Source organism: Salmo trutta, chromosome 19, assembly GCF_901001165.1.
Source record: "Salmo trutta chromosome 19, fSalTru1.1, whole genome shotgun sequence".
Classification (NCBI taxonomy): domain Eukaryota; kingdom Metazoa; phylum Chordata; class Actinopteri; order Salmoniformes; family Salmonidae; genus Salmo; species Salmo trutta.
Window position 1 is genome coordinate 47,458,173 of NC_042975.1, and position 24,270 is coordinate 47,482,442.

General features: G+C 42.5%; 1 protein-coding gene across 11 annotated transcripts in view; it reads left to right on the forward strand.

Annotated features, from left to right (window-relative positions):
- Positions 1 to 24,270, forward strand: part of LOC115154828 (neurexin-2) — a 321,345-nt gene that overhangs the window by 104,120 nt on the left and 192,955 nt on the right. The window lies entirely within an intron of this gene.

A 24,270-nucleotide genomic window follows, 5' to 3' on the forward strand; every position in this document is an offset into this window, starting at 1 on the left:
ACGTGTTATTTTATTTGAATACATCAGATATTGACTGAATAATAGCATATAACAGAGTTCAGGGATTTTGGTGGAAAATAGGTATTCAATATATTGTCAAATTTCACTCATACAATATATACATTTTCTGATGGTGTAAGGTATTTTTTTTGTTCAAATTATATTGGCCTAATTTGCATAAATACACCGGGTGTATTTGCATATATGAATGCATTAACATAACAGGGTGGAACAGGGCTGAAACCACAAAACTTGCTCTGTCTCGGGGGCCTACCTGCACTCATCTGTGCTCTCTAAGACGGCCTCATTAATTACTGTTGTTGTCAAGTTCTGTTGCATAATTCAACAAGTGTGTCATTAGCAGGACATCCCCGGATTAAAAATCAACAAGCTTAGCTCCAGATTACACCTGTATATACATGCTTTACATTGTTTGCGTGATAAAACATAATATCACTATAATCCGAGTGTTCATTTTGGGAGGTTGCTTTCATTTCAGCGCATCTAATTCGTAAACCTCTTAACTGTATTAAATGAATCATTTTCCAATTCCACAAAAAATGTACACCCATCAATAAAAAGTTATTTTGCGTCTCTTTCTTGTGATGTAAGTGTCAAGACGATGCATTAAATCCCTGATGAAGATTTAGCATTCTTGGACATGCAATGGAAAGACATCATATTCCAATGAGTCCATTTGGGTTTGACTGGTCATTGCAAACATTTCCGCGGTCGTCACGTTAACAGGAAAACAACGACAGGAACAAGCAAGAGAATGGAAAAAGTTGCAGGATTAAAATGAAAGCAAGATTTACAGTGCTTCAGAAAGTATTCATACCACTTGACTTATTCCTCATATTAAGCATGAATTAAAAATGTATTAAATTGAATACAAAATAATCTCACCTATCTACACACAGTACCCCATAATGACAAAGTGAACATAATATGCAACAATTTCAACAGTTTTACTGAGTTACAGTTCATATAAGGAAATCAGTCAATAAAAAAAAATCCATTGGGCTCTAATCTATGGATTTCACATGACTGGGCAGGGGTGCATCCATGGGTGGGCCTGGGAGGGCTGTCCGGGTGGCTGGTCTCAGACAGTCCCGTCGGTGAAGATGTAGAGGTCCTGGTCTGGCGTGGTTACACCTGGTCTGTGGTAGTGATGCTGGTTGAATGTACTGCCAAATTCCCCAAAACAACATTGGAGGTTGCTTATGGTAGAGAAATTAACATTCAGTTATCGGGCAACAGCTCTGGTGGACATTCCTGCAGTCAGCATGCCAATCGCACACTCCCTCAACATGAGACATCTGTGGCACTGGGTTGTGTGACGAAGCTGCACATTTTAGAGTGGCCTTTTGCCCCCCCTTGTGCTGGGGACAGTAAGCTGTTTAATCAGCTTCTTGATATGCCACACCTGTCAGGTGGATGGATTATCTTGGCAAAACAGAAATGCTCACTGACAGGGATGTCAACAAATGGACTCGGGAGAGGCAAAGTTCAAGAACCATGCGTCCTTCGAAACACGACCCCGCCAAGCCGCACTGCTTCATGACACACTGCTTGCTTAACCCAGAAGCCAGCCGTACCAATGTGTCGGAGGAAACACCATACAACTGGCGACCTTGTCAGCATGCATGCGCCCGGCCCGCCACAGGAGTCGCTAGAGCGCGATGGGGCAAGGACATCCCGGCCAGCCAAACCCTCACCTAGCCCGGATGGCGCTGGGCCAATTGTGCGCCGCTTCATGGGTCTCCCGGTCACGGCCGGCCGTGACACAGCCCGGGATTGAACCCGGGTCTGTAGTGACCGCTGCGCCACTCAGGAGGCCCCATTGTAGAAACACCTTTGACAGCAATTACAGTTGTGAGTCTTTCTGGGTAAGTCTCTAAGAGCTTTCCACATCTGGATTGTTCAACATTTGCCCATTATTCTTTTTAAAATTCTTCAAGCTCTGTGAAATTGGTTGTTGATCATTACTAGACAACAATTTTTAGATCCTTGCCATAGACTTTCAAGTAGATTTAAGTCAAAACTGTAACTCGGTCACTAAGGAACATTCACTGTCTTCTTGGTAAGCAACTACAGTGTAGATTTGGCCTTGTGTTTTAGGTTTACCTCTAGGATTTTGCCTGTGCTTACCTCCATTCCATTTATTTTTTATCCTGAGAAACTCCCCTGCCCAACAATTACAAACATACCCATAACATGATGCAGCCACCACTATGCTTGAAAATATGGAGTGTGGTACTCAGTAATGTGATGTATTGGATTTGCCCCACACATAACACTTTGTATTCAGGGCAAAACCATTAAAAGCCATTAAACTCTGTAACTGTTTTAAAGTCCCAATTGGCCTCATGGTGAAATCCCTGAGTGGTTTCACTCCTCTCCGGCAACTGCGTTAAGAAGGACACCTGTATCTTTGTCACAATTTTTAGATTTTTACACATCTACCAATAGGTGACCTTCTTTGCGAGGCATTGTAAAACCTCTGGTCTTTGTGATTGAATCTGTGTTTTGAAATTCACTGCTCAACCGAGAGGCCTTACAGATAATTGTATGTGTGGGGTACAGAGATGAGGTAGTCATTAAAAAATCATGTTAAACACTGTTATTGCACAAAGAGTGAGTCCATGCAACTTATTATGTGACTTGTTAAGCCCATTTTTACTCCTGAACTTATTTAGGCTTGCCATAACAAAGCAGTTGAATACTTATTGACTCAAGATATTTCAGCCATTCATTTTGAATTAATTAGTAAAAATGTCAAAAAACATAGTTCCACTTTGACATTATGGGGTATTGTGTGTAGGCCAGTGACACAAAATCTATATTTAATCAACTTTAAATTCAGGCTGTAACACAACAACATGTGGAAAAAGTCGAGGGGTTTGAATACTTTCTGAATGCACTGTAAGGGACAAACACCGAAAAGACAGATCCTCAGGTTGGGCGGGGCATGTGCGTTGCTGCTCAAATGCATTACAGTTTAATGCAAAGATGCACCCTGTGGAGCTGTACTCCCTTTAAGCAAGGGAATTCCCTTCCTACAAGGTTGGCTAAAGTTGCCATTGATAATGGGTACAGTATTATCTACTCTGTCTGGGATCTGACCCAAGAACCATGCTAACCAACCGGCAGTAACATCTCTGATGTTGCCAGGGAGATGCACTGTATGTGGATGTGGTTTCTCCAGTGAGATCAAAGCAGGTCATGTGATGTCTGCGTGTCTGTCTGTCTCTAAGTATCCACCTGACCCAGCCGGGGGATTTCACTCATGCTTTCTTTTGTTGCCGATAGCTCGTGTCTTTATGTAGCTCGGATAATTCTGTCCAGGCAGGTTATAATAGAAGCACCTCAAAGTCAGGTTAAAATGGTTGCCACTTAACTTTATCCTTCTTTTCAATTACCATTTAAAGAGATTAGAATAAGTCTTGGATATATGTTGTAGGTGTATAGGTGGTAAACGTGTCAGTTATCATTATGAGTTATGGTAGTGAGTCTCTGGGCCACAGCATAGTAGCAGATAAGCTGCATACAGATTCCATTTTCTGGGCCTTTTTAGAGCATTGGTCACATGGTGGTCCCCCACAGCTAGCAGTTTAGGCATGGTAGCATCACCATTTGTATATTCTGACACCTTAATCCACCCATTAAGAAACTGACGGTTAAAACTGATTAATCCCTGTGGATTGATGAGGAATCAAACTGTATGCTTGAGTGGGACAAGGCAAAAGGAATGGCAAATAAGTCTGGCTGCACGGACAATTAGCAAACAGTGTAAATTGAGTCATCATGTGACTAAACTTAACAAAAAAATAAGAAACTATGCTACGAAGCAAAGATAAATGATATAAAGGATAATAGTAAAATCTTTGGAGTACCTTAAATTACATTTTGGGCAAAAAGGCAAACTCAGCTCCATCCTTCATTGAATCAGATGGCTCATTCATCACAAAACCCTCTGATATTTCCAACTACTTTAATGACTTTTCTACTGGCAAGATTATAAAAACTTAGACATGACATGCCAACAACAAACTCTGAACCTTCTTATCCATGCATAACAGACTAAATAATACAATAATTCTGTAAATTGAGGAAGAGGTGAAAAAAATGATTGCTTTCTATCAATAATGGCAAACCACCTGGTACTAACAACTTGGATGGAAAATTACTGAGGATGGTAGTGGACGATATTGCCGCTCCTATTTGTCATCTCTTAAATTTAAGTCAACAGGAAAGTTTGTGCCCTCAAGCCTGGAGGGCTTGAACCAAAAGTCATTCCACTACCCAAGAATAGCAAAGCACCCTTTATGGGTTCAAAAAGCCGACCAATCAGCCTGCTACCAACCTTTTAGTAAACTTTTGAAAATTGTGTTTGTGTTTGACTGGATGAAATGCTATTTCACAGTAAACAAACTAATAACAGACTTTCAGCAAGCTTATAGGGAAGGAGACTCAAAATGTACGGCACTGACACAAATGACTAATGATTGGCTAAAAGAAATTGATAATAAGAAGATTGTGAGCTCTGTTTAGTTAGACTTCAGTGAAGCTTTTGACATTACCGATCATAGTCTGCTGTTGAAAAAAAAATGGTGTTATGACTCTGCCATATCTTAGATTGAGATCTACCTATCTAACAGAACACAGGGTTTTCTTCAATGGAAGCCTCACTATAGTAGAGTAGGTAGAGTGTGGTATACCTCAAGGCAGCTGTCTTGGTACTTTACTGTTTTCTATTTTACCACCACTAGCCTTGAGTAAAGCCTGTGTGTTTATGTACGCTGATGACTAAACATTATACACATCAGCTACCACAGCAAGTAATCACTGCAACCCATAACACTAAAACTGCCTGGCCTTTCAGCCTATAAGTACCCACTAGAGAATATTGAGAACGTTGCCGGGCATCCCCTTTAGCATACACATCAGATGCAAATCAACCCTCATGGTGCCCAAAGCACCAAGTCTTGATAAATAGTGGATAAACAACTGTAAAGCATGAATTGCATGAAGAAATGTTCATGGAAATATATGCATGTAAAAATATAACAATAGTTATTTGTTTAGATAGTGAAGGATATGTTTTGTATAATTCTACAAAGTCCTAGTGAAAAATGTATCTTTCTGATACTATATAGAAATCAAAATGTTTTACCTGCATGTGACTCTGAAGGAAGATTTAATAAAGTGATGCTCCTTTCCCTGCATCTGTCAATTACAAGACCTCTCCATGTACAGTTTGACAACTGATAGTATTGTCACTCATCAGACTATTGTCAATGTAATATTGTCTATAGGCTAACTCTTATTATGTATGAAATTAGTGTCATAGTTTAGCTTTAGTTTTGATGGGCCGGCTGCACAGGCTGACTGGCATAATTTGTTTCCCCTTGCTCATCAACTTGGATCGAGTCAATGATATGTTTTGTATTATTCTAAAGGCCTACTGCAACACGGAAAATGTTTTAGTTTCACTTACAATACAATTGATTAGTAATAGAGTTATAGTAAATAAAACAGTCCCGTAACAGCTTCTTTTTACAAAGTTAAACATAAAAGAGAATGCTATGATCCCGCAAGGCGCACGGTCAACTTATTAATATGAGCGCCAACGCTGATAAATAGGCATAACACAAACTCATCGTCACACTATTGTTGTTCTACATTAAATCAACCTCTTATCGTTCAGTTAGACCGAAATTACATTTGATTGTAAAGAAACGTGCACAATTATCACCCATTAATCCATTTGTCATTCATTCAGTGGGCTGGCATTGTTTGCTTCCCTTCGCTCATCAACTTGGATAGAGTCAAGGATATGTTTTTTGCATTATTCTAAAGGCCTACTGCATGACCTAGCATGTTTTTTGTTTCCCTTACACTACATTTGATTAGTAATAGAGTTATAGTAAATAAAACAGTCCCATAACAGCTTCTTTTTAGAAAGTAAAACGGAAAAGAAAATGATATCGTCTCTCGAGGCGTGCGGTCACATTATTTGCTATTAACATGAACGCCAACGCTGATAAATAGGCATAACACAAACTTATCATTGCACTATTGTCTTTCTAAATTAAATCAACCTCTTATCGTTCATTATCGTTCATTCAGTTCGTCCTAATTTAAATTAAATTGTGAAGTAACGTGCACAATTATTGCCCATTCATCCATTTGTCATTCAGTGGGGAGAGAGCGACTCATTAGCGCCTGTCTGGGTACCAACGTCCTAAAACGCATTCTCTTGGCGGGTTAAGTTAGGAATAGGCGTGAAAAAAAACCAGCTAGAAAAGGCTCTAAATACATTTCTGTTTGTAATTTTAAAATTCGGACAAATGAGCAATGTAAAATGCAAACATTTAGGAAAAGTGAGGTAAGGAGCAGGACGTGGCTTTTTTTAGGGGGTGTTTTTATTTATTTACAAAATCAAACGCCAGTAGCCGTTATGCCTATGGCGGTTCTAGTGTTAACAAAGAGCTGCAGGCCGTTTTAGAATGGGTGGCTAGTAATAAGCTATTCCTATATCGAAAACTAAAAGCATTGTATTTGGGAATAATCACTCGCTAAACCCTAAACCTCATCTAAATCTCGCAATGAATAATGTGACAATTGAGCAAGTTGAGGAGAGAGAACTGCTTGGTGTCACCCAAGATTGTAAACTGACATGGTCAAAACATATTGATACAACGGTAGCTAAGATGGGGAGAGGTCTGTCCCTGAAAAAGCGCTGGTCCGATGTCTCGACATCACAATCAACCAAACAAGTCCAACAGGTCCTAGTTTTATCACACCTGACTACTTGTTTCGTTCGGATGTGTTGTTTTGTACCTGTTTGGACCCCAGGAAGAGTAGCTGCTGCCTTGGCAACAACTAATGGGAATCCTAATTAAATACTAGTGTAATCTGAAACGTACACATCCTGCCTTGTAGCGCTGAGGTGTATACTCTAGGTCCTGTATGTCAGCGCTGCAGGACTCTTAGCGGTATGGACGGACAAAAAGGTGTTGCTGCCAATTTCCTTTTGGCATTCTGACAATAAAAATAGTGATGGAGTAAGTCTGTTTGGTGCAACAGGGCGAGGCCAGGGATTTGAGTTAAAGAGTGTAAGGGAGGTCGGCTGGAGGCTTTGGTTTCTGAGCCTTTCACTTTTAACTCGACAATAAAACTTTGTACTGCTTTTAGGGAAACTGTGATGTGCAGTATTGGTTGTACACAGGCCTGCTTCACCTGGTGAATTTCAGACTTGTTGCCTAGATGGGTTTCATATAGCCAGGACATACCTGATGTATATCAACATGGTCCCGCTCCATTTATTCTAGGCACTCAAAATACTTTACATTTAAAATCAGTTGAAACCTTGATTGATTTAGTCATCTGGTGCCAATTATTTCCAGCAATTATTCTCAGTATTTGCTCATGTTATGTGTCATTAGCCTGCTGTGTGTGTGTGTGTGTGTGTGTGTATATGTGTGTGTGTGTGTGTGTGCCCTTGAATAATAAAAAGATAACTTTTAATTGAATGTAGACCTGTGGGCATGATTAAGGGGACTAGTCATTAATCATATCAGTAAGCCAGAGATAACTGAAGTGCTGCTACTGCTGAGCTGCTGCTACTGCTGAGCTGCTGCTACTGCTGAGCTGCTGCTACTGCTGAGCTGCTGCTACTGCTGAGCTGCTGCTACTGCTGAGCTGCTGCTACTGCTGAGCTGCTGCTGCTGCTGCTGCTGAGCTGCTGCTACTGCTGAGCTGCTGCTACTGCTGAGCTGCTGCTGCTGGTGTACATACTACTTGTCTGAATGGGGGATGGGAGTGGTATGGAAGTGGTATTAATTACATCTACCTCCTCTACCCCCAATATGGTTGGAGTCAGTGGTATGGGAGAGGCTCTGTATTGACTATGGGGGGGGGAAAACCCATCTATTACCCCCAGGAATGTTTATTGGTTAAACTAGCGAACATTTCTTTAGAATCTAGTTTGATTTTGCCCTGTGAGGTAATTTCTACAGCATATAATTTCCATACTCCCTGTCGTATGCATTAAAAGCTTTAACAAACGAGCACATTCAGTCCCCCCCAAAAAATTGGATATGGTTTGGATTATCATAATTCATTAATTTGATGTGTGGCATCATTACAGGGCGGTTCAGTTTAGAGGAGATCATCAACTGATATTAAAATACATCATTTACCTAACCGAATGAATACGTAGTCATTTTGTTTTTCACTCTTGACAGTGAATCCACTGCTAATCTGTAGTTAAGTAAATAAAACCACTTCGATACATCCACACACACTGACATACACACAACAAAGTTAATAACTCAGACCTCAGACTCCATTCATAATCCCACGTTGTCTAATGGCTTTTCAATCAGTTTGAGGGAGCACATGGGGCCCTTCAGATGGCCTTGGCATTAGAGAGGAGAAGAAAGGCGAGAGGAGAAGAGGGAAAAAAAGAGAGCTCAGGTTTTGAAGAGTGATAGCTTACTTTACAGGCAGGTTTTCATTATTATCCTGCACTCTCAGCAGTCACAGGCGCATGCACACGCACACGCATTATTCCTCAAACTCATTATTTTTCACCTGAGTTTAGGTATGCAACTGCCTCCTTAATTGGTGAGATCTCTTCTCTGACTGTGAAACGGGCCTGCTAAATTCGACGCAACTGCAGTCGTGCAATCTGATGCGTAAGCAATACTGTACATTTCCCTTTTGTCTTTTTAATGTATTCTTACCATGACTCTCTGGGTTTGTTTTCTTCGTTAAATATCGCCCCCGTCCTATTAAAGCTTAAGCTAACTCAAAACCCCCGAGAGAGCTTGCGAAGACTTCTCCTACTCCACCATTTCATCTCCTACAGCCTATTTCTTCCAACACCGTGTACAAAAGGATAAGCGCCAACATGTTGGTGCGATTCAGCTGCTATATGTGTTTGTGTGGGCTGAAAGGGATTATTTGACCTATGAGTGCATTTGTGTAGGGTACATTTTTAAGGCTCTGCTCAACTCCGTCATTGTTGAAGTGTGTATTTTCTTTTTTTTCCCAAGTGGTGAAAGTCACAGTTGGAACAGATGGTGGGGATGAAATCTAATATCAGCACAATGAGACGTCCTCACAGTGGGGTTCAGGAGACCCTGAGGTTCACTCCCATGTGGATGTAATAAATTAGGTAGGCGTGCCTCAGTAGCTGCATAGATAGAAAGCAAGATACAGTATGCGTTCTTTTGAAGAAGAATTTTTCATATTGTCTACTGCAAAGTTGGAACTTAGAAGTAGAATATAGTACTGTTGACAAATGTACTTTTAGAGCGAAGGAAGATAGAGAAGTCCTTGTTTTTTTACTCTCTTTCTCACCATTGTCATTGTTGCAATATGACAGGTCATACTAGAATTTGAGGTCGAAACATTAATGCCTTCCATTTAGTGGTGTACGCCATCATGGGAGGAGACGGTAGAATGGAACTCTGAATGAGGAAAGCGCAGCTGTTCCCTTGAGACTGACAGTCAATGGAAGTCAATGGAACTATCCTGTAGCTCTTTTCCCATTATAGTGTGTGAATTAGACGTATGACCTCTATCCTGCAACTACCCCTTTCCACCTGGTGTATGTGATAGTCTTTATTACATTTGACATTTTTGTCATTTAGCAGACATGCCTATCCAGAGAAATTCACGGTTAGTGCATTCATCTTAAGATAGCTAGGTGGGACAACCACATATCTATTTTTTTGTCTCAATAAAGTAGCTATCAGCAAAGTTAGACATACATTAGAGCAGTGGTTCCCAAACTTTTTATAGTCCCGTTCCCCTTCAAACATTCAACCTCCAGCTGCAGACCCCCTCTAGCACCAGGGTCAGCGCACTCTCAAATGTTGTTTTTTGCCATCATCGTGAACCTGCCACACACACACTATACGATACATTTATTAAACATAAGAATGAGCGTGTGTTTTTGTCACCACCCGGCTCGTGGGAAGTGACAAAGAGGTCTTATAGGACCAGGGCACAAATAATAATATAATAATAATCAATACTTTTGCGCTTTATTTAACCATCTTACATATAAAACCTTATTTGTTAATCAAACATTGTGAATAACTCACCAAAGGTTAATAAGAAGGGTGTGCTTGAAAGGATGCACAATGTTGGGTTGTATTGGAGAGAGTCTCAGTCTTAAATCATTTTCCACGCACAGTCTGTGCCTGTATTTGGTTTTCATGCTAGTGAGGGCCGAGAATCCCCTCTCACATAGGTACGTGGTTGCAAAGGGCATCAGTGTCTTAACAGCGCGATTTGCCAAGGCAGGATACTCTGAGCGCAGCCCAATCCAGAAATCTGACAGTGGCTTCTGATTAAATAAGATTTTCACAGAACCGCTTGTTGCAATTTCGATGAGGCTCTCTTGTTCAGATATCGGAAAGTGGACTGGAGGCAGGGCATGAAAGGGATAACAAATCCAGTTGTTTGTGTCATCCGCTTTTGGAAAGTACCTGCGTAATTGCGCACCCAACTCACTCAGGTGCTTCGCTATGTCACATTTGACACAATAAATCATACGATGATGGAAAGACCTGTGTGTTGTCCTTGTTAATGCAGACAGAGAAGAGCTCCAACTTCTTAATCATAGCCTCAATTTTGTCCCGCACATTTAATATAGTTGCGGAGAGTCCCTGTAATCCTAGATTCAGATCATTCAGGCGAGAAAAAACATCACCCAGATAGGCCAGTCGTGTGAGAAACTTGTCATCATGCAAGCAGTCAGACAAGTAAAAATGATGGTCAGTAAAGAAATCTTTAAGCTCATGTTTCAATTAAAAAATACGTGTCAATACTTTGCACCTTGATAACCAGCGCACTTCTGTATGTTGTAAAAGCGTTACATGGTCGCTGCCCATATCAATGCATAGTGCAGAAAATACAAGAGACTTCAGGGGCCTTGCTTTAACAATGTTACCCATTTTCACTGTAGTGTCCAAAACTTATTTCAAGCTGTCAGGCATTCCCTTGGCAGCAAGAGCCTCTCGGTGGATGCTGCAGTGTACCTAGTGGCATCGGGAGCAACTGCTTGCACACGCGTTACCACTCCACTATGTCTCCCTGTCATGGATTTTGCGCCATCAGTACAGATACCAACATGAGCAGCAGCTACGTTTGGCTACATATGGACCATTAGTGGAATTCCCACGAGAGAGTAACGGTTAATGTGATTGGATGTTAATTATTTGACTAGACTACCTGTATTTGACATTGTTGTTATTTCGCTGAACACTAGATGGTTACATTTGATTTGTGTCAGTGAAACGAGGCTACTCAGGCGAGAGAAACTTCACCCAAATCTATAGCTCCGTTGGAAAATATAAATGGACTGTTTGAAAATGTGGCGTACCCCCGACTGCATTGCGCGTACCCCTGGGAGTACACCAGTTTAGGAATACAGGAAAAACTCAAATAAATTGAGGAAATTATTCAAGAAAGATCAAGTGTAATATATTATAAAAGATAAAGCGAGCTGGATGGAATATGGGGGGAAAATGTACCAAATGATGTTTTAATCTTCAACATAGAAATGCTACCAAAAAATAATTGACTGAAACTTGTTACACATGGCAGTCACACATGATTCACCAAACAATATTTTGAAAAAGGAAGCAAAATACTTTCGTTACGGTCTCCTCCATCTCCACAAACAGGATTTTTTCCCTATTAGTAATGTCAAATTAACATCTGTACAGAAAGACTCATGTGAAGGCAAATTACAGAGGAGGAACTTCTTGATGCAATTAAAGCCTTTAAGTCCGGTAAAACTCCAGGGCTGGATGGCATACCAGTTGAGGTATACCAAACCTTTTTTGCTATAGTAAAAAGACTGTTGTTAGTATGTTTTAACGACTCTTATAAAAATGGTAGATTATCAGATACTCAACAAGAAGGTCTGATTTCATTATTACTGGAACAGGACCCAAGTGGCAAATATAAAGATCCAGTCCATTAAAAACATTGGAGGCCCCTTACTTCATTGTTGCTTATTTATTCATTTGTATTTAACTAGGCAAGTCAGTTAAGAACAAATTCTTATTTACAATGATGGCCTACTTGTAAAGCCCCCCCCGCCGGCCAAAACTTCCCATAATCCGGACAACGCTGTGCCAATTGTGTGCATTAAACCGCTGCCCTACTCGAGATGCAAAAATTCTAGCAAAATGCATGGTGTATAGAATTTAAAGTATTGTCGGATATTATTCATCTTAATCAGACTGTTTTTTTTACATGGACGATACATTGGAGATAAGTACTGGAAACAATAGAACACTATGAAACATCTGGGAAACCAGGCGTGGTATTCATAGCTGACTTTGAAAAGGCTTTTGATAAAGTACGACTGGATTTTATATATAATTTTATATATATCTTATACAATGGGTTAAAGTTATGTGTAGGTGTAAAATAGTAAATAATGGCTTATTCTAAGAAAGTATTAACTGTCGAGGAGTAACTGTCGAGGAGTAAAACAAACTTGTCCACTATCGGCATATCTATTTATTATGGCCATCGAAATGCTATTTAAATCAGATCCAACAATAAGATCAAAGGGCTAGAAATCCAGGGCTTATAAACAAAGGTGTCATTGTACGCTGACGATTCATGTTTTTAAATCCACAATTTGGATCCCTCCACAGCCTCATAGAGGATCTACAGTAAACTCCGTTTTTCACATTTCCTGACATTTAATCTTAGTAAAAATTCCCTGTTTTAGGTCAGTTAGGATCACCACGTTATTTTAAGAATGTGAAATGTCAGAATAATAGTAGAGAGATTTATTTCAGCTTTTATTTCTTTCATCACATTCCCAGTGGGTCAGAAGTTTACATACACTCAATTAATATTTGGTAGCATTGCCTTTCAATTGTTTAACTTGGGTCAAACATGTCGGGAAGCCTTCCACAAGCTTCCCACAATTAGTTGCGTGAATTTTGGCCCATTCCTCCTGACAGAGGTGGTGTAACTGAGTCCGGTTTGTAGGCCTCCTTACTCGCACACGCCTTTTCAGTTCTGCCCACACATTTTTGATAGGATTGAGGTCAGGGCTTTGTGATGGCCACTCCAATACCTTGACTTTGTTGTCCTTAAGCCATTTTGCCACAACTTTGGAAGTATGCTTGGGGTCATTGTCCATTTGGAAGACCCATTTGCGACCAAGCTTTAACTTCCTGACGGATGTCTTGAGATGTTGCTTCAATATATCCACATAATTTTCCTCCTTATGATGCCAACATGATTTCCTCCTTATGGTGGCAACATGATGCTGCCATCCCCGTGCTTCACGGTTGGGATGGTGTTCTTCGGCTTGCAAGCTTCCCCTTTTTTCCTCCAAACAGAACGATGGTCATTATGGCCAAACCGTTCTATTTTTGTTACATCAGACCAGAGGACATTTCTCCAAGAAGTACGACCTTTGTCCCCATGTGCAGTTGTAAACTTCTTCCTTGCTGAGAGGCCTTTCAGGTTATGTCGATTATAGAACTCGTTTTACTGTGGATATAGATACTAATGTACCTGTTTCCTCCAGTATTTTCACAACGTCCTTTGCTTTTGTTCTGGGATTGATTTGCACTTTTCACACCAAAGTACGTTCATCTCTAGGAGACCGAACGCGTCTCCTTCCTGAGCGGTAGGACAGCTGCATGGTCCCATGGTGTTTATACTTGCGTACTATTGTTTGTACAGATGAACGTGGTACCTTCAGGTGTTTGGAAATTGCTCCCAAGGATGAAGTAGACTTGTGGAGGTCTACAGTTTTTTTTCTGAGGTCTTGGCTGATTTCTTTAGATTTTCCCATGATGTCAAGCAAAGAGGCACTGAGTTTGAAGGTAAGCCTTGAAATACATCCACAGGTACACCTCCAATTGACTCAAATTATGTCAATTAGCCTGTCAGAAGCTTCTAAAGCCATGACATCATTTCTGGAATTTTCCAAGCTGTTTAAAGGCACAGTCAACTTAGTGTATGTAAACTTCTGACCCACCAGAATTGTGATACCGTGAAATAATCTGTCTGTAAACAATTGTTGGAAAAATTACTTGTGTCATGCACAAAGTAGATGTCCTAACCGACTTGCCAAAACTATAGTTTGTTAACAAGAAATGTGTGGAGTGGTTGAAAAACGAGTTTTAATGACTCCAACTTAAGTGTATGTAAACTGTATATACATTTTTTACCTCTGTATTACAGTATATTACGTTTTGGATCTTAAAAAAACACAACTTTTACATTACTGTGTAGTTTACCAATAAAATGGTCTGACTGTGAAGTAAACACACATGTACTCTGTATTCATATCCCAAAATAAATAATTTCAATACAATAAAAGTTCATAGAAATTTAGCAAAAATAGATAGGTATCTTTCTTTCTATGGTAGCAAGATATTGTCTATTTGTGGAAAAATCACCTTGATTAACTCTTTAGTCATGTCCCAGTTTATCTATTTGCCTATGGCCTTGCCTAAACCTAGCAACTTATTTAAATTATATGAGCAAATATTATATTAAATATTATATTTAATTTGGAACAACATTAAACGGGCCTATTAATATAATGAATATGAAGTTATTAAATATTAAAGCATTCGATCTCTCACTAAAGGGTTCAGTCATACAAAAGTTATACTTAAATCCGAACTGGTTCTCTAGCAGATGAGTAAAATGTCCCTCTCCATATTCAAGAATGGCCTTTTTCCCTTTATTCAGATTGCAACCTCTCACTTTCAGTTATTTGAAAATGAAATAATCTCCAAAATATTGCTATTTTTAAAACAAGCCATAGAAAGCTGGTTGCAATTTCAGTTTAATCCACCAGAATAAACTGTGGGTTTATTTAAGACACTCTTTGAAGAGGTAGGGTTTCAAGATGGGCAGGGACTGCTGTCCTAGTTTCCGGGGGAAGCTGGTTCCACCATTGGGGTGCCAGGACAGAGAAAAGCTTTAGACCAGAGATGGGAGAACAGAGTTGTCAAGTTGGGGTGTAGGGTTTGAGCATAGCCTGAAGGTAGGAGCAGTTCCTCTTGCTGCTCTGTAGGCAAGTGCCATGGTCTTGTAGTGGATGCGAGCTTCAACTGGAAGCCAGTGGAGTGTGTGGAGGAGCAGGGTGACATGGCGGGCTGCAGCAATCTGGATAAATTGCAGGGATTTGATGGCACAAGCGGGGAGCCCAGCCAACAACAAGTTGCAGTAGTCCAGACGGGAGATGACAAGTGCCTGGATTAGGACCTGCGTGAGGTACGGGTCTTACTCTACAAATGTGGTAGAGTATGAACCTGCAGGAGCAAGTCCTGCTTTGATGTTTGCAGAGAACGACAGCATGTTGTCCAGGGTCACGCCAAGATTCTTTGCACTCTGGGATGGGTACACCGTGGAGTTGTCAACTGTGATGGAGAGGTCTTTGAGTGGGTAGGCCTTCCCAGGAAAGAAGACCAGCTCCATCTTGTCGAGATTGAGTTTAAGGTGGTGGGCCGACATCCAAGCTGAGATATCCGCCAGGCACACAGAGATGCGTGTCGCCACCTGGGTGTCAGAAGGGGGGAAGGAGAAAAGTAGTTGAGTGTCATCCACATAGCAATGATGGAAGAGACCATGTGAGGATATGATGGAGCCGAGTGACTTGGTGTACACAGAGAATTTTGGTATTTGGTGTTTTATTAGGATCCCCATTACCTGTTGCAAAAGCAGCAGCTACTCTTTCTCGGGTCCACACAAAACATGAAACATCACTTAATACAGAACATTAATAGACAAGAACAGCTAAAGGACAGAACTACATACACTACCGGTCAAAAGTTTTATAACACCTACTCATTCAAGGGTTTTTCTTGATTTTTACTGTTTTATACATTGTCGAATAATAGTGAAGACATCAAAGCTATGAATAACACATGTGGAATCATGTAGTAACCAAGTGTTAAAGTGTTAAACCAAGTGTTAAAAAAATCTAAATATAATTTATATTTGAGATTCTTCAAATAGCCACCAATTGCCTTGATACCAGCTTTGCACACGCTTGGCATTCTGTCAACCAGCTTCACCTGGAATGCTTTTCCTACAGTCTTGAAGGAGTTCCCACATATGCTGAGCACTTGTTGACTGCTTTTCCTTCACTCTGTGGTCCGACTCGTCCCAAACCATCTCAATTTGGTTGCGGTTGGGTGATTGTGGAGGCCAGGTCATCTGATGCAACAGTCCATCACTCTCCTTCTTGGTAAAATAGCCCTTACACAGCCTGGAGGTGTGTTGGGTCATTGTCGTTGAAAAACAAATGATAATCCAACTAAGCCCAAACCTGATGGGATGGCATATCGCTGCAGAATGCTGTGGTAGCCATGCTGGTTAAGTGTGCCTTGAATTCTAAATAAATCACAGACAGTGTCACCAGGAAAGCACCCCCATTCCATAACACCTCCTCCTCCATGCTTTAAGGTGGGAAATACACATATGGAGATAATCCATTCACCCACACCGCGCCTCACAAAGACACGGCGGTTGGAACCAAAAATCTCCAATTTGGACTCCAGACGAAGGATACATTTCCACCGGTCTAATATCCTTGCTTGTGTTTCTTGGCCCAAGCATGTCTCTTCTTCTTATTGCTGTCCTTTAGGTTTCTTTGCAGCAATGGGCCACACCCCCAAAGCATAATGTTTCCACCTCCATGTTTGACGGTGGGGATAGTGTTCTTGGGGTCATAGGCAGCATTCCTCCTCCTCCAAACACGGCGAGTTGAGTTGATGCCAAAGAGCTCCATTTTGGTCTCATCTGACCACAACACTTTCACCCAGTTGTCCTCTGAATCATTCAGATGTTCATTGGCAAACAATCAGACGGGCATGTATATGTGCTTTCTTGAACAGGGGGACCTTGCGGGCGCTGCAGGATTTCAGTCCTTCACGGCGTAGTGTGTTACCAATTGTTTTCTTGGTAACTATGGTCCCAGCTGCCTTGAGATCATTGACAAGATCCTCCCGTGTAGTTCTGGGCTGATTCCTCACCGTTCTCATGATCATTACAACTCCACGAGGTGAGATCTTGCATGGAGCCCCAGGCCGAGGGAGATTGACAGTTCTTTTGTGTTTCTTCCATTTGCGAATAATCGCACCAACTGTTGTCACCTTCTCACCAAGCTGCTTGGTGATGGTCTTGTAGCCCATTCCAGCCTTGTGTAGGTCTACAATCTTGTCCCTGACATCCTTGGAGAGCTCTTTGGGCTTGGCCATGGTGGAGAGTTTGGAATCGGATTGATTGATTGCTTCTGTGGACAGGTGTCTTTTATACAGGTAACAAACTGAGATTAGGAGCACTCCCTTTAAGAGTGTGCTCCTAATCTCATCTCGTTACCTGTATAAAAGACACCTGGGAGCCAGAAATCTTTCTGATTGAGAGGGGGTCAAATACTTATTTCCCTCATTCAAATGCAAATCATTTTATAACATTTTTGACATGCGTTTTTCTGGATTTTTTTATGTCATTCTGTCTCTCACTGTTCAAATAAACCTACTATTAAAATTATAGACTGATCATTTCTTTGTCAGTGGGCAAATGTACAAAATCAGCAGGGGATCAAATACTTTTTTCCCTCACTGTACATGGGCTGCATTTTCTGAGGCTGGTAACTCTAATGAACTTATCCTCTGCCGCAGAGGTAACTCTGGGCCATTATGAAGTCGGATTTGACGCAGCCAGTGGTCAGGGATGAGTTCATGAAGGAAGTGAGGAATCTGACAGGGTTTCCAGAGATGGTCTGGAGAAGGGAGGAGGGGATGGGGTTGAGTGGATAGGTTGTCTGGCTCCTGGATCTAGTAGCATGGAGATAGAGGGGAGAAAGAGGTCAAGGCGCAAGGTAGTTCTGTGTGAGTGGGACCAGTGGACCCAATAGGCTGAGTCAATGAGGAGCGGATGTCGTCCACCTTCTTTTCAAAGTGGTTGACAAAGTCGTCCACAGAGAGGGAGGGGGTGGAGGATTAAGGAGGGTGGAGAAGGTGGAAAAGAGTTTCCTATGTTTATAGGCGGAAGCTTGAAATTCATGATAGAAAGTGGCTTTAGCAGTGAACAGAGGGAGAGAAGGTAGAGATGAGGGAGTGAAAGGATGATAGTTCCTCCGGAAGTTTAGTTTTCCTCCAATTTTGCTCATCTGCCTTTAGCCCCTCCGCCACATAGCAGGAGGGGAGGGGCAAGCCGGCCGGGAGGAAAGGGGACAGTGAGAGTCATAGGATGTGGATAGGGAGGTGAAGGAGACAGGAGGGCAAAGGTTTTAGCAGAAGCGAGAGAGGATAGGATAGAAGATGAGAGAGTTGTGTGAGAAAGGGAGCAAAAAAGGAACAAAGTAGTGATCAGAGACCTGGAGGGGGTTTGCAGTGAGATCTGTAAGCAAACAGCCTTTAGTAAAGACGAGGTCAAGCTTATTGCCTGCCTTGTGAGTGGGAGAGGACTGGGAAAGGGTGAGGTCAAAAGAGGCAAGGAGGGAAAGAAATGAAGGCAGACGTCGGGAGGTTGAAGTCACCCAGAACGAAGAGCGTGAGCCATCGTCAGGAAATTAGCTTATCAAGATGTCAACCTCAGTGAGGAACTCTCTAAGGGCACCTGGTGGGCGATGGATGACAACAATGTTAAGCATGAGTGGACAAGTGAGAGTGATAGCATGGAATTCAAATGAGGAAATGGACAGGTGAGAGAGGGAGAAAAGAGAAAATCTCCACTTAGGAGAAATGAGTAGCCCTGTGCCACCACCGCAACGACCAGATGCTCTCAGACTATGAGAGAACACATGAAAGGAGAGTACCGTAATTTCCGGACTATTAAGCGTACCTGAATATAAGCCGCACCCACTGAATTAAAAAAAATATATTATTTTGAACATAAATAAGCCGCACATGTCTATAAGCCGCAGGTGCCTACTGGTACATTGAAACAAATTAACTTTACACAGGCTTTAACGAAACACGGCTTGTAACAAAAATAAATAGCAGTAAACAGTAGCCTACCAAGAACGTCATTGGTCACTATCTTCCTCCTCCTGTGCACTGAAACCATCTTCTTCGGTGTCGGAGTTGAATAGCCTCAGAATTGCTTCATCCGATATTGGATCGTTTTCATTGTATATACTAGCCGCGTCATTGTTTAAGCCGCGAAGTTCAAAGCGTGGGAAAAAAGTTGCGGCTTATAGTCCGGAATTTACGGTAGTTGAAACAATGTTCTCTGGGGTGATCCAAGTCTCCGTCGGGGCCAAAAAGTCTAGTGATTGAAGGGCAGCATAGGCTGAGATGAACTCGGCATTCTTGACCACAGTTTGGTAGTTCCAAACGCTGCAGGAGATTAGGAATTCAACATGGGTTGTGCGGGCAGTGTACACCACAGTAGGGGGGTTGCAGCCAAGGGGTGTTAAGTCTGTAAAGTCTACAGGGAGAGGAGTGAACAGGTAGGGAAAATACATTTATAGTTGACAAAGCTAGAAAAGAGCAAAATGAGAATGTGAAAATAACTAGGTAAGATATTTAAGTGAGAGAGTGGTGTAGAGCCATCCTCTCTTTCTCGAAAACACTGTAGAACAAGTTGGCAGAACAACAGATTAACCCTTTAGACCCCAATAAAATTCTAGAATACTGATGGAGATTACTGAGACATTTCAAGTTAAAGCTAATTTTTTCACACCTTTCAAACAGACATAGCTCAAAAGCTAAGAACAAATTACAATTACAACTTTTAAAGAGCACAAACTCTTCTTTAATATCTTACCACATTCATGTCAATAGGAATAACACAAATGTTGTCTTCCATTGTGTAAAGACACTCACTATCAAATAACGATTAACACTCAACAAAAAACCCTCAGAGTATTTAAATTGTAGTAAATTTGACTAAATTACAAAATGTACAAGTATAATATATTACGCTTGTAAATATTATCCAAAATGTGACCCAAGGTCAACATTCAGAAAGTATTTCAAAACTCACACAAAGTAGGCTATTGTATTGACAATGATTCTTACTTCTCTAACAATATAAACATGCAAACAACTATTCAGAGACTATTTCAAATGTAGATAACCGCTCTCAATAACATTTCGTACAGACGAGGCCTTACGCAAAATGTTGAAATAGTAGCCTACCTTGACAACAATTCAGTGAATGCAACAAGTATTAGAAAGAGACAGATAAAGAGAGAAGATCCAAAACACAACAACTGTGTCCCACTCTTTGCCCTGCTTCCACTCCGGATGCACACCACACACTCTTGCATCCTTCAAAATTCCCCTGCTGTCAAATTAGTTACAACTCGGTCCACACCCCCTGGTGCCACACCCCCATCTTCCTGCCACTGTAGCCATATCACAAAGTGAATGCAGAAGCTGCATTGTGAAGGCCTTCAGGGACCATCGCCTGCGGTTTCTGGGAAGGGGCCTTTGCATGGTCCCCAGCACAATGTACACATTTATGATGGCAATGTTGAGCATCTGTAACGGCTGTTGAATGGAGTAGACCAAGGCGCAGCGTAGTTAGTGCTCATCATAATATTTTAATGGAACACTTTAAACAAAACAAGAAACGAACGACAGCCAAAACAGTTCTGTCAGGTAACAACACTAAACAGAAATTAACCACCCACAAAACCCAAAGGAAAACAGGCTACCTAAGTATGGCAACCAATCAGCGACAACAAAGTACAGCTGTCCCTGATTGAGAGCCATACCAGGCCAAAATAAATAAATACAAAACATAGAAAAAAGGACATCGAATATAACCCCAAAACACACAGAAAAACACCCCCTGCCACGCCCTGACCAAACTACAATAACAAATAACCCCTTTTACTGGTCAGGACGTGACAGTACCCCCCAAAGGTGCATACCCCAAATGCACCTGAAACAAAAAATCGCAAAACAATAACCCCAAACTAAAGGGAGGGAAGGGAGGGTGGCCACCGTCGATGACGGTTCTTGTGCTACACCCCCCCTTCCCAATCCTCCCCCCTACGGAGATGGCTCAGGAGCGGGATGCAGACCCCGCTCCACCACTGGCTCACCCCACTTAGGTGGCGCCTCTAGAGCGGGGTCCCTCGCCGCCAGACAGGCAGCTGGCTCTGGCTGTGCCGGACAGGCGGGCGGCTCTGGCTGCGCCGGACAGGTGGGCGGCTCTGGCGGCGCCGGACTGGTGGGCGGCTCTGACAGCGCCGGACTGGCGGGCGGCTCTGGCGGCTCCGGACTGGCGGGACTTTCAGTAGGCCTGGCTCTGGGTGCAGGCACAGGACTCACCAGGCTGGGGAGACACGCAGGAGGCCTTGTCTTTGACCGAGGCACCGGATACCCTGGGCCGTGGAGGCGCACTGGAGGTCTCGAGCTGAGAGCCTGCACAGCCCGTCCTGGCTGGATGGTGACCTTGGCCCGGCACGTGCGGGGCCGGATACAGGACGCACTGGGCTGTGCCGACGCACTGGAGACATAGTGCGCAGAGCCGGCGCAGGATATCCTGGCCCGAGGAGACGCACTGGTGGCCAGATGTGTTGAGCAGGCATACTTCTCCCTGGCTGGATGCCCACTTTAGCACGGTACTGGTCAGGCTGGCCTATAGCGCACCGGGCTATGAGTGCGCACTGGAAATACCATGCGCTTCACAGCGTAACACATTGCCTGACCAGTACCACGCTGCTTCCGGTAAGCACGGGGAGTTGGCTCAGGTCTAACGCCTGACTCCGCCAATCTCCCCGTGTGCCCCCACCCCAAAAACAATTCCGCTGCCTCGGCGGGCGGTGGTATTCTCCCGGCCTTGTCCACGGTCCTGCCCCATCCAGGATTTCCTCCCAGGTCCATGACTCCTTTCTCCCACGCTGCTTGGTCCGTTGATGGTGGGTGGTTTTGTAACAGCTGTTGAATGGAGTAGACCAAGGCGCAGCGTAGTTAGTGCTCATCATAATATTTTAATGGAACACTTTAAACAAAACAAGAAACGAACGACAGCCAAAACAGTTCTGTCAGGTAACAACACGAAACAGAAATTAACCACCCACAAAACCCAAAGGAAAACAGGCTACCTATGTATGGCTCCCAATCAGAGACAACGAAGTACAGCTGTCCCTGATTGAGAGCCATACCAGGCCAAAAACAAAGAAATACAAAAACATAGAAAAAAGGACAGAATATAACCCCATAACCCCAAAACACACAGAAAAACACCCCCTGCCAAGCCCTGACCAAACTACAATAACAAATAACCCCTTTTACTGGTCAGGACGTGACAGCATCCCCCAAAACACATACTTCCACCATTTCCTGCCTGTGCGTCCAACATTGTAATAGCTCCTCAGTTGGTCAAGATGGTCAACCCCACCCATTTTCTTGTTGTAATCCATTACAAGATCTGGAACTGATATAAGTTCCTACCAAGTTAAAAACAACTCCAAAACCCCTGCCACTGCCGCTTTAGGCCCAGGCTGTGTGGTACAAGGGTGAATGGAGGGACTTTAGGCAGACACACTCCATGGAAATGTAGGCTCCCCTCTCGGGTGTGCTCTAATTCTTCCTCCTTGTCCTCTGCTTCCTCCTCATCTCCCTCTTCCACTCCCTTTTCCTCCTCCTCTCGATGTTCCTCTCCTTCCACCCTCCTCTCCCTCCTCTTCACTTTCCTCTTCCTCTCTCGCTCCACTTGCCTCTCCTTCCCGCTCCTCTTCCTCTCTCTCTCTCCACTCGCCTCTCCTTCATTCTCCTCTTCCACTCTCCCTCCACTGTCCCCTCGCTCCACATCATCTCTAACTCCTCTTCCTCCCTGCCTTTTGCTGCTGAGCCCTGACTCTCCGCATCACTTTCTTTGTGTTCACTGACTTAGAGGAACAGAGTAACAGAGGGAGATGAGCAGCAAAATTATACAATTGTAGTCAGGAACATAATCTCTCTCTCTCCTTCCTCACACTGTCTCTCTCTTCCTTCCTCTCTTTCTTTTTCTCAACCATACACATGCTGTCTTCCTAATAACGGGTTTCCGTAATAAATTGTGTGATACAGTTGCACGCCTCCCATTCCGCACACACTCACTCGCTCTCTCCTCCAGTCAACTCTTGCTGTCTTGCCTGACAGACTAACTACAGAGTGTGCCAATGTTAGCTGATTAGTTACGAATCTGGGACAGTTTCCAAATGAATGGCATCGGTAAAAACAGGACAAAACAAGCAACTTGTTAGCTGGCTATGTAAACAAATATCCAACTCATCACATCAGCTCTACTGCGTGGGCATCTAACCTAACACGACAGCTAAGCTGTCAAATAATAGGAAAACGAGGCAATGTATAGCCCATCAATATCTGCACCTACCAAACATGACAAACCATAACCTAAGCCCAACAGGTAAACACAAATTACTCTAGCCTTCATTTCGGTGGATAGGTAGCTAGTTGTGTTTATGGATAGCTAGTAAATGTGACAGCTGAGGTTGACGCTTCGTGAGCTCAGCTCAAATGTACAGCTACACACAACGTTTCTTGCCTGACAGACTAACTAGCTTGCTAGCTAGCTACAGCAATCAGCTCGGGCCGTTTCCATATGAATTACATCAGTAGAAACAAGACAAAACAACCATCTAGTTGTACTGATGCTCATTCTGTTCACCAGTTCCGGAGGTCTACGTCACCGGCTTCCTAGGCTTCACTGAACGGGATTCATTATCATCAACACCGGACTGTCTTGTCTGATTACACACATCTGGTTCCCATTTCCCCTGATTAGTATGTTATATACAGTTGAAGTCGGAAGTTTACATACACTTAGGTTGGAGTCATTAAAACTCATTTTCAACCACTCCACAAATTTCTTGTTAACAAACTATAGTTTTGGCAAGTCGATTAGGACATCTACTTTGTGCATGACACAAGTCATTTTTCCAACAATTGTTTACAGACAGATTATTTCACTTATAATTCACTGTATCACAATTCCAGTGGGTCAGAAGTTTACATACACTAAGTTGACTGTGCCTTTAAACAGCTTGGAAAATTCCAGAAAATGATGTCATGGCTTTAGAAGCTTCTGATAGGCTAATTGACATAATTGGAGTCAATTGGAGGTGCACCTGTGGATGTATTGCAAGGCCTACCTTCAAACTCAGTGCCTCTTTGCTTGACATCATAGGAAAATCAAAAGAAATCAGCCAAGATGCTAGAAAAACATTGTAGATCTCTACAAGTCTGGTCCATTCTTGGGAGCAATTTCCAAACGCCTGAAGGT